Consider the following 14,513-nt stretch of genomic DNA (forward strand, 5'->3'; position numbering starts at 1 on the left):
GCTGCATGTACAATAACACAATATGTCAAAGTCATTTTTGTTTAATTCATTGTTTTAAATTACATATTTATAATGTTGAATATAAATATTAGGTAACAAAATATATTCATTTGGTAGCAACAAGATGTTTAATATCAAGCAAATTACTTTCAAAAATTACGTTGTTATTTATCAGAAATATGTTTATGAAGTCCAGTTTAAAACATTTCAAGGGGTGTAAATTAAAGTCAATATACATCCTGAGAAAATCATAGAAGGCAAAACAGGCCTGCATATTTATTAATCAACCAACAGTACAATTGGAATTTCCTCTTTTCTTGAAGTTAATGAAAGTAATTCCTGTAAGGTTACTTTGTGAAGTTTAGCGTGTACATTATTATAAATATACAGTCTAAAATTGGAAATATTAACATTTTTACTGTTGTTTGTATTAAAATGATTTAAGTTCATTTCATTTTGTATTACTGGCATAATTGATCATCTATTTTCAAATATTCTGTACTTTCCTCTGAGAGTTAAGAGTAATGAAATGAGTGACTTAAAACAGTAAATATTTTATACTTATCTTTATATGCACTAACATTTTCCGGGTGATGTTTTGTCTTTTAAATATTTTCGCCTTTATTTCTTTGTCATTGTTTTCTTCCCCATATTTATGTCTATATGCAAACAATGTTATTCCTGTTTTACAGAAGAGACATGATTGAATCTCTTTCATTTGTAATTTCATTGTCAGTGTTTTCTTCTTCACATGCATTCATATATGTGAACAATTAATATTATTTTCTTCTTTCAGAATAGATATGATTGATTGTCTTTCATTTTTATCATTAGCTTATTTATACATTAACTAAATTTGGCAGATTTCCTTTTGCTAAGTTCAATATGTAATGGTTTATTTGGTACTTAATGTTAGTCAAATAAATAAATAGACAAAACATGCTCATGCAATCATCCTCTTAAAAAAATTAATCCAGACAAACTTAGATATGTTTGTAGTGGACCTATCAAAAACTGGTGAGAAAGATGAAGCACTATAGATACTATTGTGCTGATTTTGAAAGAGTTCCCGACAGATTGCTAAAGAAAGAAAGGTGGGAGCAGTTCACTTCTGCTGAAGGCTCCGAAACCTTCAGAGAAGCTGCGAAATTCATGGAGGAGTTGTTGTGACAGGGAAGGTGACGTTATACATTCCAGGCCCACACACTAGTTTGTGAAAGAGCCCATAAAAGAGCAAGAATGGCCATTGAGAGACTGCTGTTTCCTTTCAATAATCAGAAAGCATTAAGCCTTAATGATGTTTAATTTAATGTTTGCCACAGGTCTCAAATATGAAGTTTCTGGAGAAACCATAGGGATTGTTATCATGTTGAATGATTGAAAGATTTCTTTTCTAATGTTTTAATTCATATATAATTCATATGCCATACATTCATCATTTAAAAGTATACAATTTTTTTTTTTACTATGTTCACAAAGTTGTGGAGCTATCACTGCTCTCTAATTTCAGAATATTTTTATTTTCCCAAAAGGAAACCCTGTATCCTTCAGCAGTTACTTCCTGTTCCCCTCTTCCCCCACCCTCTGGCAAACACTAACATACTGTCACTGAGGGTCTACAGTATAAATAGAGTCATACATTTGGGCTTTTATGTCTGTCTTTTTCAATGAGCACAATGTTTGCAAGTTTCACCCTTGTAGCATGAATCATTACTTCAGTTTGTTTATGGCTGAATAATATTCTGTTATCTGGATATATACCACATTTTGTTTGTCCATTTTTCAGTTGATGGACTTTTTTAGATGTTTAAGCTCTTATGAATAATGTTGCTTTGGAAATTTCTGTACAAGTTTTTGTGTAGGTGTGTGTACTTCTTCCTCTTGGATATATACCTAAGGTTGATTTTCCTGGGTCATATGTTAACTGCATGTTTAGCTTTTTAGGAATTTCCAAATTGTTTTCCAAAGTGACTGCACCATTTTGCATTTCCACTAGAACCATGCGAGTGTTTCAATGTTTCTGTATCCTTGCTAAAAGTTATTGTCTGTCATTTTGATTACAGCCATCCTATTGGATGCCAAATGGCTGCTCACTGGGATTTTAATGGTGGTGGTTGTTTGAAAGGGTATTTTAGTGTACTCATGTTGCATGTATTTGGTTAAGTGCATTTATGGAATTACTATCATTTTTAATTAAACAAGTCCTCACATTTAGAAAACTGCTTTTATGTAGTCCTAACGTCAACATTTAAAAATGAAGATTATTTTATTAATACATGCTCAATACAACAATAGGAAAATGGCAGCTAATATTTCCCCTACTTCTATTACAGGTTATTTTTCGGTTTCATAACATAAACACTAATCAGACTTATTAAGGAGCTGACCAAAAACTTTAAATAATCAAGAAGACTGACATAAGGATTTGACTCTTAAATCCCAAGTGATTAAACTTGTCTTAAGAATATATGTTGTTTTGAGGTATAAGTAAATGACAGTATACAGAAACATAAATAATAAGAACTGTAATAACTTAACATCTAGAACATAAATGTAAAACCTCTGGTTTTGTTCACCAGGGTTTATACTCATGGTCAGTCTAGCAATTTACAAATTTTTATTAAGCTTTCTGATAAATCTTTAGAAACTTCATTTGAGATTTACTTCAGGGAAGGAATACAGTCACTGGAGAAAGCATAGCTCTTTCTGCTGTAGTAAAAATGCCTGTTGTCACATACAGCAGTTGGAGACTTGTTTCATCTTCAGCCTTCTCTGCTCTCCAGCTGTGCTGGCTTCATTGCTGTTTGTGGAACACACTAGGCCACTCTACCTAAGAGCCTGGGTCTTTCTACCAATCATTCTCTCCAGTTATTCACATAGCTTTATTCCTAGACTTCAGGTATTCTCTTCTAATGGCAGCCTTCCCTGCACATTCCTATTTAAAATGAAAACTGTTTGGGAGTACCCTCTGCCCCATCGCCTGCCTTATTTTTCTCCAGAACATGTATTACCACATTACACAAAATTTGTTTAATGCCTCCTTCCATTAGTTTATATATTCTAAATATTTTCTCTTCATAGCATCTTTTTAATTTCTGTTTTTAATGTGTCTTTATATTGTGCCATTGGCTTTACTCATGGATTTGTATATTAGAAAGATAACTCTGGAAGCAGCATGCGTGAGTATGTGACTGAAGGCAGGTAGATTACCTAGTAAGTATCTGCAGTAACTCAGGTGAGGTATGAGAAAGATCCAGTTTAACACAACAACAATGGAGATTGAGTGGTAGTAACACATTTAAGAATATTTAGGGCTGGGTGCAGTGACTCATGCCTGTAATCCCAGCACTTTGGGAGGTTGAGGTGGGTGGATCACAAGGTCAGGAGTTGGAGACCAGCCCGTCCAAGGCGGTGAAACCCTGTCTCTACTAAAAAAAAAAAAAAAAAAAAAAATTAGCCAGGCATGTTGGTGGGTACCTTTAATCCCAACTACCTGGGAGGCTGAGGTAGGAGAATTGCTTGAACCCAGAGGCAGAGGTTACAGTAAGCCGAAATCATGCCATTGCACTCTAGCCTGGGCAGCAGAGTGAGACTTCATCTCAAAAAAAAAAATAATAATAATAATATTTAGAAGGCAGATTCATAGGTCTTAGTGACTGATTGTATTTGAATAGTGAGAGAAAAGTTGAAGTCAGAAACGAGTCTCAGGTTTGAAAGTGGCAACCCTGTTTGTGATGGTGCCATTTATTGAGCTGTGTAGGAAGCAGAATTCTTTGCTTATTTGCTTTTATACAGTTTTTATACAGTAACGATGTAATGTCTTCACAGAAATAGTAATGTCTGTTTTTTTTACAGAAATAATACCCAGAGGTAGGTGTTAATTTTAATCTCTAGGTAGGAGTGATTTCTACAAATATAATACTTTAAACTGAAGGGCATTAATTATCTCTCTTTTTTTACCCCCTTTTAAAATAGACATTTAAAAATGAAATTTTGGTTAGCTATGAGATTATGTTTTCTAATTAACTTTAAAACCACAGTCAGAATGTGCAAGATGTAAAAACCCGCCACGAACAGAATAAAAGCACATTAATTATTCAGACAGTCATTCCTGCTTATTCCACTCTTGGAGATATCATGGCTGTCAGAATCTGTCAACTGTATATAGTTAGTGCCCTTCAGAATTTACATACGTAAATGGTGACCTTTGGAAATCTGCATAAAGATAAGTCTGGCATTTGAATGATACCTGCCAATCAGTTGAGCAAAAAGTTGTCAGTTACTACTTAATCCACAGAGAGAGCAGGCTGTGAAGCTGTGAACAGCAAATGGAATGTATACAAAACAAAAATACTTTTTTCCCCACCAAAACAAAAATAAAATTCATTTTTAACAGAATTTTACAAAGGTTATAACTAATTGCTTGGATCAGTATTTTTGGTGTGTATAGCTTTTCTCACTAAATCTGTCAAAATGAATGTTAAATTTAAAAATAATTTTAAAATTTAGTTATTTTAAAATAAATGTTTATTACTACATTTGTATGTTATAAAATGAGTGCATATACATTGTGATGTTAACTTTCTATTTTTTCTTATTTTTATGGCTAATCCCTGAATCAGCAGTAGCTCAGTCAAAATCTTGTGTTCTGATCCTTGTCTTGACCAGATCTTATTTTTCTTGAAGTATCCACTGCTGTGTCTAATCCACAGCACTGAAAAAATATTATGATGATCCAAAAAAGGCCGTTTGTTTCTTCCGGAATCAGGGATCCTATGTTGAATAGAGTGAGGTCTGTTCTGAGCTATAAATATTTATAGATTGGTCTTTTGTGTCATAACTAAACAATGCATTATTAGCTATTGATATTTTTCTTGCAAGAGGGGGATTGGTTCACTGTTCTCTTTCAGTTGACAATATACATTTAATTTTTTTGAGAACATACATTTAAAATTACTTCTTGTAAATATTTGATGAATTTAAACAAATATAGATACATGTGCAATCACAACTGTTGTCTTTCCATCTGTATGTATGCTTATGATTTTTTTTTTGTTGATATGCTTTGTTTTCTGTATAAACTTCTATGAAATGGAAAACCTATGTAGAATTGTGTAATTTTTACCACAATTGGGAAACAAAACAGTTTTATCACCTAAAAATTCCTTAGTGCTGCTTCTATGTAGTCAAACTGCCTCTGCTCCTAACTCCCAGCAACCGCTGGTCTGTTCTCCATTCCCATACATCATACAATGTGTAGCCTTTTGTGATTGACTTCTTTCTCTCAGCATAATGCCTTTGAGGTTCATCCTTGTTATTGGGTGTCTCAATAATTCATTCCTGTTTTTATTGCTGAGTAGTATTTAATTGTATGGATGTGCCACAGTTCATTTATTTATGTATCTATTGAAAAAAACTTGAGTTATTTTTAATTTTTAGTGATAATAAAGATTGTGTTAATCCATTGGTACTGCTATAAAATAACACCAGAGACAAGGCAATTTATAAAGAGAAAAATGTTTATTGTGGCTGTGGTTTTCCAGGCTGTACAGGAAGCATGGCATCAGCATCTGTTCCTTATGGGGGCCTCAAGGAGCTTACAGTAGTGGCAGAAGACAAAGGAGGGCCAGTGTATCTCATGGCCAGAGAGAAAGCAAGAGACTGAGAGTGGGTATTGCCACAATCTTTAAAAAAAAAAAAAATCTCTTGTGAACTCAGAGTGAGAATTCACGCATTACCTCAAGAAGTGCACCAAGCCATTCATGAGGGATTCACCTCCATGACCCCATCACCTTATACCAGGCTACGCCTCTAACATTAGGGATTACATTTCAACATGATGTTTGGAGGGGATAAACATCCAAACTATATCAAGTTATTAGGAACATTCATTTGCAATGTGTGTGTGTGTGTGTGTGTGTGTGTGTGTGTGTGTACGTATATGTGCATAAGTTTTAATCATTCTAGATTAAATACCCAAGTGTAAGATTACTGGATCATATAGTAAGTCTATATATTGATTTTTAAAAATATTTCTAAGTTTCATTTCTATTACCTTTTTTTGTCCCAGTTTCTTTTGTTTCTATTTAAGGTGCCATTTTATTATATAAATTGTTGGTATGCAGAAACTTTTATCTTCTTCAAACACTGGATTTTGTTAATTTTTTTAATGCTAAGATGACTGTGGAAAAACCTGTTTTTATTGCTCTTTGAATGTAGGTAGGAAAATTATCCAAGTGAAAAATGTTAGTTTTATGCCATCTTCCTTCTGTGATATTTTTCTTTTTTCTTTATGAGTTTGTCCTGTTTCCTCTAGTAGGATGCCAAATGATTGAACATTGAAATACGGCTTAACTGTTTTCGGTACTGGATGTGACATTCAGCTGTTTTATTCTAATTAAGGCTCATGTCAAGTGCCATTCAAAATTTACATGCATAAATGGTTTTCTTATTACATAGAAAAGAGTCTCATGAGAAAATATTTACAAATATACTCTAACAAATTTGGTCTTGTAGTCAAAACCTCTTTGATTAAATACACCAAATTATGAAACGATGGAGATATGAAAAATGAAACATGAGTCTGACATTGGCTGTTAGGAATAAGAACCAAATAACCACTGAAAATCATCATAAAAATTATTATATATAGTTGGCTATATCCCTTATATGTCATGACAAAGTTTCTCTATGCATCTATGAACCACTGAGTTATACACAATTTTCAAATGTGGTTCTGATTAGAAAGAACCCTGGATAAGGTTCACTTTACCCTAACCCTGGTTTTGCCATTAACTTGCTCTGAGACCCAAGGCACATCATATAATCTCCCTGGATTGTAGTATTCTCATTTGTCCAATTAGCAAGAACAGCACTAGATTATCCATAAATGACCTCCTTGATCTAAAACAATATGATGCTGCAATTCTGTGATGATCTTGGGTCATTGAGAAGAAAAAGTTATTGGCTTCTGTGTTTAGCATACTCTGTCAGAAGTCAAAGATATGCACATTTTAGAGACTTTAAGAACTACTTAGAATTAAAAAAATGATTTAATGCTTGACAGAAATCCACTAAGTAATCCAGAAACTTAAATATTATAAAATCATTAATTTTGATGTTTTTCAAAAGCTTAATATAAAAAAAAACCTTTTAGATGTAAATTAGATTAAGCAAATACATGAGTAAATGTAAATTCATATCCTCATTTTTTAGTATAATGAGATTTTATTGAGAATTTCATTAAAAAATTTTTTTTCAGAATTTAAAATGTCAATAATAATTTAGAGTCTTTACTTAATTATGAATCACAGGCTTTATATATTCTTCATGTTTTTCAGGGTGAATATGCATTTTTAAAAAATTTATATACTTATAAGAAAAAATATATAAACTTATTTTAATAGCTTATATACTAATAAGAAAAAGACATTAAAATCATCACTTATATTGGTGTAAGGCAGAACATTTAGTACCATCTTTCAAATGCTAATGAATGTCATCATAACTCTTGAAGAGAAGTATAAAATATGTTAATTTTAATTTACTTTAAAATAAATCACTTATTTACTACATATTGTATTAGTGTCTGGTGTGTATAAGACCTCGGCTGTGTTCTGGAGTAATAAGGCTGTACTATCTGGAGAAAATTGGAAGTCTATCTGGGGATACAGAAACATATACTGCTAGCTCTAGAATAATATGACAAGCACTCTAATAGGAACATGAGAAATAGAGAGTAATTAATTCTTAATAAAATTCTTTGTGAAAACTTTGCAGAAGTCATAGCATATGAAAAGGATTTTATTACCGGAGAACAGAGAATGGACATTCTAAGAGTATGGTCATGGTAAGACTATATTCATTATAGAATGATGAATAATCTGTTTTGGAGAGAATATAATTTTCCTGAGTGATAGAGTATTGTATAAATAAGCAAACAAGAGGAAATTTAAGGACATAGAAGGAGAACTCGTTCTATATTATTATGTATTTAGTAGGGACCTAATTATACAGGTATTATTGTGATATTGTTTTATTAAAGAATAAGATCTCTAAAGAGTGTAAGAGATATGTTAAAGGTGGGATAAAATGATCAGACAAAAATCCGAAATGGATGACTGAATCTCATAGTTACAATATTTTTTGAACTCTTCCCAAAAAGTAGTTCCTGAGCACTGATGAAAAGTTCAACTGACAAACTCCCCTCACTGAAATTTTACAGAAACCATCAAAATATATACATTTGGAATTGTGTTTGGCCCAGGAGCACCAAACTTTTTCTTCTTTAAAACATTATAAAGTTCATACTTAAATATAAAAGCTTACATATCCTTCCTATCCATCCAAAATACAATACATGTAGTTTTTTCTTGATTCCTAAAATGTGTTTGTGGAAGAGAATTTAATTGCTTTAAAGAAAGAAAGAAAGAAATTGGATTGCTTGGTTTGGCTCACTGCTGCCTTCAGTGTTCTGAGAACAATAATGCAATTAGCTAAAATGTTTATTCACAAAATTTAATTCCTGGGGAGAATATTCTCAAATTGCCTCTTGTAAGTGTAATGGAAGCAAGCAGTTGTTTGCTGCTTTGTTGCTAAAATTGTGAGTGGCTAGATTTTTATAAAACTTGGTGATAATATATGTATAATCTTGTAAACTTCCATTTTAAAATTTAATGAAGAAACTAAATTTTATAGATACTTTTGTTAATTATATTTCAGTGTTCTCAGCCACAGCTGAAGAAATCTTCAGTGTTATTAATTATTCCACAAATAAAAATTTTAATAGATTGTTTCATTTCAATTCATACCTGATTAAATACACTGAATTAATAGTATTTTTCGATTGTCAGTTCCTGGACAATCTAGTGATAAGGGGGTTGAAAATGTAAGTGGGCTATTTATTCTGGACATAGTATAAATATACAAGAAAAATGAATGCTTATTCTCATTACACCGGTATCAATCAATATTGCAGCTTTAATTTCCTATGATATCACCTTTGTAAAGAATTGGTAATAGGATAAGGACAAGGATATGTATTATAAAAACCTTTGCTTTATATATAGCTTATATGGCTTCTGAAAAGTTATCCCTGGACAAAGCTTATACAGATAATTTCTATTAACTTTCCTTTACTGTGTTATATTATTTCAGGTGCTTTCTCTCTCAGCTGGCCTATTTTCTAGCTGCAGTTTAAACATACTATTATATGTTAATTTTACACAACAAATATAATAAAAATATGAAGGTTTTAATAGGTATTGACCTATTCTGAATTTGTTCAGTAAAATACTATAACAAATTAAAACTTGCATTTAAAAAATAGCTAATTGTAACCCATTTGAAAGAGATCAGAAAATGATGAGATAATTAAAATGTTTTAACTGGCAGGGACTTCGATAAAATACCAGGGAACACATTTAGTATAAAACTATTTGGAAAACTTTGATATGGAGGGGTATAGCTGAGCTGTTAATGTAGAAAGAGTAACACATAGCATTATTATCCCACCTGTTGAGAGCACATTGTGCTACGGCTAATTGACAAATAAGAAATAACAAATGAATGGAGTCTCCGCCAAACTAACCAGGGAGTTTTGTTGTTAGGAGACCATAAATTGGGAAAAACATATCTGAATTGAGATAGTATTCAAGTTGTATTTACTACAGCATGTTTTAGCTAAGGAGGGAAAGGATTTATTTGTAAATTGCTACCTACAGTGTGCTTTTCACCCAAATGCTTGACAGATTTCTTGTAGGTATACATCATCTAGCAACCACATCCTTTTAGCTTTAGCCGTAGCAGAAAGTGAACTTTGAACAAAGTTTAAAATTAATGAAAAGCCATTAGATATTTCTCATTCTGCATATTTATGTTCAATATATTTAGAATGCACACTAAGTTATAATGGCCCATTTCTGTCATTCATGATGATAACGTTTTTCATTAAAAAAAATTATTGACTTTTTTTGATAATGCCATAGATCAGCCCAAATCGAGTATTAAAGAAAAAAAACTTTTATAAGAGTATATGTATCAAATTGCATAATCACATTTGTGATGTTAATTTCTAAGGAGAGATTCTTACTTGGTTTACATTGGCTGTATAATTGCCAACTTGATTCAGTTGAACTGAGGTCTTGGACGTCATTTCAATTTAAGGGCTTTGATCTCTAACGAAGTATTGTACAGTGTAGGTAAAAATAATGAGTAACCAAGACAATTTTGGCTTTTCCAATCACTACCTTTTCTGTTGCATCTAAGTTTGGATCATCCAGGAGGGAAATCTTAATTTGTCATTATTATTAATGTATAAAGTAGTAACTATAAATTTAATGTAAATCTACCTCTTTTTCAGCAAATGTATTTATTTATAATTCAACACTAATAATATGTATTTGTGTAGTGCTTTGACTGGCCTTTTTGATACTTCTAATATGTAAATGAATATTCAAGTCAAATTCATTGAGTGTCCATTATGTTCCAGTTACTATGAAATGTACTTTCATGTAATTTACTAAATAATCTATTAAGCTAGTAAGGAATATGTTGTTATTATTATTCCCACTGAATACGACTTTGATTCAGGAAAATAAAATTTTATATTTTACTAGTTTTCTAATATGACAAGTATATATTTATGGTATAAAATTATGCAAAACAACAATAACAATAATGCAGTTTCTAGAACTTCAATTTTTTTAGCAAATATCGTCAAATGTTATGACATTATTTACAATTGTTGCCAAATTATACAAAGTCACACCTTTTAAACCACAAAGTTCTTTTTTTTCTTGCACATTAACATTACCACTGTCTTTTTCCTGTTAACACCTTTTCACTTCTCACAAACTTAATTTTAAAATTTCAAATGAATTTTACAATCATCCTAGGAAGTAATCCGTTTACAGAAAAAGATATTAAGGAACTGGACAGATGTGACTGAAGCTGAGTCATGCCCCATTTGTGTTTTATCCAGCCTTAAACACAAATAGTCAAAAAGAAATGAGGCAAATGTGGGGATGTGGTGGGGGAGGGGGGCTATGAAAGCATATGACCTTCTGTGGTCCTGCTTTTTCAAACTATTCCAGAGCTCACCTTATTGCCTAGAGAGTTGTGAGTTGAAAGCATCTTTTTAGCTCTCAATTCCTGGCTTTCTCTGTTATTTCCTCAATTTTCAACTCTTTCGCACCACATAGCCACCACATAGCCAGCACAACAGTATTCCTAAGATTCTGGGTGAGAACAGTTCTGTGCAATTTTCTAATTGCTTCATATGACTAGCTAAACCAGGAAGATGTGATCACCTGTAGTATTAGCTAATTTCCTATAAAAAACAATTGTCGCCGGGCGCGGTGGCTCAAGCCTGTAATCCCAGCACTTTGGGAGGCCGAGGCGGGTGGATCAGGAGGTCGAGAGATCGAGACCATCCTGGTCAACATGGTGAAACCCTGTCTCTACTAAAAATACAAAAAATTAGCTGGGCATGGTGGCACGTGCCTGTAATCCCAGCTACTCAGGAGGCTGAGGCAGGAGAATTGCCTGAACCCAGGAGGCGGAGGTTGTGGTGAGCCGAGATTGCGCCATTGCACTCCAGCCTGGGTAACAAGAGCGAAACTCCGTCTCAAAAAAAAAAAAAAAAAAAAAAAAAAAAAAAAACAGTTGTCAGTATCGACTGGTCTTTTCAGGCTCCAAGAGGTATGTTGAATCTCTTATCACTAGGAGTCATTTCTCCAAAGACAGATTTTAAACTTTAAATGAAAGACTCTATTTCTCTGTCTTTTACTACCAAGATCACTGGAATGTATAGCTGTTGAAAATATAATGAGCAAATAATAAAGTGGTCATTGGTGAGTGATCCATGTTGTAATTTGAACAGGCAAGTAAATCTGGACTTCGTAAACAGATGCTCTGTTGAAATTTCTGGAGGGAGCCATTCTTCATATTATTGCAGAAGTCTTTATTACACTCACTAGGCTAGACTGTGTATGATGAAATAATAAAGTGATATTGGTTTTGATATGTTTTACTTTACCTTGTGAACAAAATCATTGAACAATGTCTCACTGAAACTGCAGTCCTGAAAGTGTTAATATCCTTTGTGATATGTTCAAGAATTAAGAATAAGAAATAGTTGAAAGAAATACGATTAAAGAGTAATTTACTAGAAAGCAGCCTTTGGAACTTTAAAAAGAAAAAAAAATGATGATTTTTACTTTGAATTTTGATGGATTGGAAAAAAATCAATTTTGGCAGACCCTTCATTAAATATCATGAAGTTAGAATGTTGAGCCTTTGTAAATTTATTGACAATAAATGGCACCACATTCCAACCTGAAGATTTCTTATTTTTTCACTGAGATCAGGTATCTTTTTCTCTTATGTCTATTAATATTTAAAACCTGGCAAAAATTTTGAATTTAAAGTCTTCAGCCAGACTTGGTTAGCAAGTTTAATTCATGTTGGTCCTATCTAGCAAACTTAACTTGACGATTCATTACTTGGTAAAATAACTATTTCCTTTTTGCTTCTCCTGGCTTCCCTAGGTTTTGCTGACCATTCCATCTTTTAGGATTCTTCTTTTCTTTTATCCTCCCACTTCACTTCTGGAATCTCTGGTATCTAATCTCTCTCTCTTTTTCTTTTTCTCTCTCTCTCCCTCCCTCACTCTCTTAATGTATTTGACTTCTTTGCCATACTCTTGAAATAGGAACTGATACATTCAAAGGATCTTTTAATATCTAATATCTAATCTGATGTAAAGAACATGTAAATAAAATAATCTTAACTTTTATCCTTCTCTTTCCTCTCTTCTTGTCTTTTACGTGTACTTTTTCTACTTCCAAAACGGTATCTCCTTAACTTCCCTGACCCCCACCAAAACACATATATGTGCTTTTCCTTCCATCATTCTTTCTAACTGCAAAGAAAAGAATAATTTACTCTTGGGTTACTTGAATGTATTCACATATTCTAATTAGAAATAAAAGTCCTGAATGGACCATTTATGTGATAGGACAATCCTTTACTTGTAAGTAGAAAGTATACGGAAATGGAAATTGTTCATGGAGTCAGACATTACTAAAATTATTTATTCTAATGTCAAAATGATATTTGAGGTAAAAATTTCTTACATCAGTTAACACTCATCTTTAGTTAAGGATGTATAATTTTAAAATGAAGTATGTAAAATGCTCAAGAATAGAGACCATTTTAAAATATTTTTCACAGTAGGAATTAATGTTAATTAGTAAGCTACACTGCTTACTAATTTAGCTTTAACTTTGAAAGTTTGAATTAAGATATAATCTTTAAAATAGGGTATTTTCAGTGTGAAATAAAATTTGAAATAACAAAATTTATATCAGACAATAATATATAATGACATTATTAAAACAATCCCAATTTCATTGTTTTAGGTTGATTTCATTTTTACAAATGCCATGTGTGCATATTCAAGGTAATTAGGTTTGTAAATAAATTAGAAGATAGCAACAAATAGTAAAAAAAAAAAAAAAAAATGCCACTCTTCTGTGGTGAATAATTTAAAAATGTTAAATGAACATCTACAACTACTAGGACTGTTTCTACTACAAAGATACCTCTTAAGCTTCATGAGCCTCAATTTCTACAGTAAAAATTGAAAGTGTTGGACTTCATGACTAAGATACATATCCACTGAACTCTAAATATTTAATATTTAAAATCTTCCCTCTTACTCTATGAACTTAACCTACTTCCTTTGCGATTTTAGGAATGAGAAGAAATGTCATTTGTGTTTGCTCTTACAGATGTTAAGGTAGACAAGAAGCTCAAGTTGGAATGACAGAGTATAATTTCAAAATTTAAAATGTTTATTGACTAATGCAATAGATCTGTACTCAGTTATAAGTAGAGGCGATGAGTGCCAAGGCATACGATCAATGCAAGTATACTCCTGAGACAATATAAATTTCAGTGAATCAAAATAATCAGCAAGAGAGAATATATTGCTTTAATGGAGTACTGAGAGTTTATTAGCCTCTATTGGAGTGCTCATTAAAAACAGGGGAAAAGGGAAAAGATTCAGTTGAGTTTTTAAACTTTAGTTAAATAAAAAGATTTTGCATATGTTATTTGCATGGTTAATATATCTAGAAGGGTTAATTTTATATTGATGAAACCAGTGTAGTAATTATAGAAATGAATATAAATATTACAAGTGGATTTGAGGAATTAAAATGTCACATAGTTTCATTTTTTACTTTACTATATCAGACCCATGTTAAAGAGCTTTTGCTCCAGTAGACCAGGCAAGTGAAATAAATATAGGACAAAAATGAAAAACAAACAAACAAACCCCTCTTAGGGTATATAAAAAGACGAAAAATGATATACTTTTTATTTTCTAGAGGTGATGAGAAAGTGAACTAGAAATAATCCCTCTGTTAAACCAGGCATTTTGTAAAAGAGAACCATCACTATATATTGTTCCTGGGATTCCCTGTGAATAACTGGCAATGTGAGGCTAT

The 14,513-nt window shown here is 32.1% G+C and overlaps 1 protein-coding gene across 32 annotated transcripts in view; it reads left to right on the forward strand.

The window, feature by feature from the left end:
• ADGRL3 (adhesion G protein-coupled receptor L3) overlaps positions 1-14,513 on the forward strand; it is an 846,433-nt gene that overhangs the window by 177,454 nt on the left and 654,466 nt on the right. The gene's annotated exons all lie outside the window — the stretch shown is intronic.

Source organism: Saimiri boliviensis, chromosome 3 (assembly GCF_048565385.1).
Source record: "Saimiri boliviensis isolate mSaiBol1 chromosome 3, mSaiBol1.pri, whole genome shotgun sequence".
In the NCBI taxonomy this organism is placed as follows: Eukaryota; Metazoa; Chordata; class Mammalia; order Primates; family Cebidae; genus Saimiri; species Saimiri boliviensis.